Below are 1,801 nucleotides of genomic sequence, written 5' to 3' on the forward strand. Positions count from 1 at the left end.
GTTAGGGTTTTAAAGTTTAATTAAATTAAAATAGAAAAGTATAATGCATGTGGTTATCTATAATTAGTAATTATTAAGTATAATTGGTATGGAATAACTTAATAGTGTATGAAGAAGGGGAGTCTTGGTGTAATAGTCAATCAGTCTAAAGCCATCCAAGCAGTGTGCTGTTGGTAGTGGTAGGGCAAATAGGATTTTAGGTTTTACCTATAGCAATATTGAATACCAGTCTAAAGAGGTTATACTTTCATTGTACAGGTCACTGGTTAGGCCACATCTGGAGTATTGTGTTCAGTCTTGGGCTCCTTACTTTAGCAAGGACATTGAATTAATGGAAAGGGTTCAGAGAAGGGTCATTAGAGTGGTGCCTGGGATGAAGGGGTTGTCATATGATGAAAGGCTGAAATCTTAAATTGTTTTCTCTTGAACAAAGAAGAGTTAGGGGGGATCTGATTGAGGTGTTTAAGATTGTAAAGGGAATTGATAGTGTTGATGTATCATCTTTTTTTATTTTTAACAATAAGAACAGTTGGACTAGGGGACATAAATATAAATTTTGGCAAGGTAGGAGTCATCTTCAGTTTTATTTTTCTATCAGGATGGTTCGCCTTTGGAATGGGTTATCTTCAGATGTTGTAGAGGCAGTAAATTTAAGTGAGTTTAAGAAAAAGCTTGATAAGATTATGAATGAAAAGGACTGGGTTTAACAAATATTTATCTTATCTTTTTTAATCGTTTTATTTTAGTTTTGAGTATGGAATAGCCAAGATGGATCAATAGGTTCCATGTTGTCCCAAAATATTATGTTATGTTAAAATTTGAATTATAATCTACAGTTTGATACCAAACTTATTGACATAAATTCATGAAATAGTATTTCAATGAAATTTTGAATGTGAGTCAACAAACACAATGACATGGCCTTTCACCCATGACCTGTCTGGAAAGGGTTAATATGTTCCATTACTAATAGATTATTTTATAGATTATAATGATAATATGCAATCTGCTGAAAAAAAACTAAACAATTTTTTATTTGAATATCTTTATGAACAAGAAGATTAATCTTGTGGTTTGCTTGTTATAAAACAAGTCTCGAGTGCATTACAGTGTTTGGTAGATATGGCTACAATGATAGTGTTTTTAAGTAGTAAAACTGCCTGTATTGTTGGTAATTTGTTATTATTGACAATTCTTGTTTTTACATACCTGGAATATACCAGTAATTGCACTAAAGAGTTAGAATATAATTGTAACTTATAGTATTTTAGCTATTAGAAGGAATAAAAAACTTCAATAAAATAATGTTAGTTATCCACCTCAGTCCATTTTTACATAAATCAGACATTTAATGAACCATAATTGACAGATAGAAGTTGTCTGCTTTTTTGTGTACAGTTTTCTACCTTGTCCAAGAATTTGAGCCATTGTACCATTAGGTTGAAAACAGTTCCATATTCTGTTAACAATAGGCACTTATTGCCCATTTATAGCAGTTTGTTCAGACTGGCTGGCTTCATTTGATGCTCCAGCTGTTTTAAAACATCCATATTTTCTTGGAGGTCTAGCTGTGGCTCCTGGATGCTTTGGAGTAGTTTAAATGTTGTGGTTTACTTCAAGGGGATAAGTTAGAACATTATCTACAGCACTGGCTAAATGACTAATCAGTTGCACTTCAGTTCCCATGTCTGATCATCAAATGCCTGAGTTAGATAACTGCTCCACGAACTGAGGGGTAAATTACATTTTTTAATAACAGTGGTTTTACTTTGATATAGCTGTATTATTACAAATTTCAATT

The 1,801-nt window shown here is 32.3% G+C and overlaps 1 protein-coding gene across 9 annotated transcripts in view; it reads left to right on the top strand.

The window, feature by feature from the left end:
• LOC106472611 (dmX-like protein 2) overlaps positions 1-1,801 on the top strand; it is a 159,902-nt gene that overhangs the window by 133,354 nt on the left and 24,747 nt on the right. The gene's annotated exons all lie outside the window — the stretch shown is intronic.

The sequence above is a fragment of the Limulus polyphemus genome, unplaced genomic scaffold (assembly GCF_000517525.1).
Source record: "Limulus polyphemus unplaced genomic scaffold, Limulus_polyphemus-2.1.2 Scaffold122, whole genome shotgun sequence".
In the NCBI taxonomy this organism is placed as follows: Eukaryota; Metazoa; Arthropoda; class Merostomata; order Xiphosura; family Limulidae; genus Limulus; species Limulus polyphemus.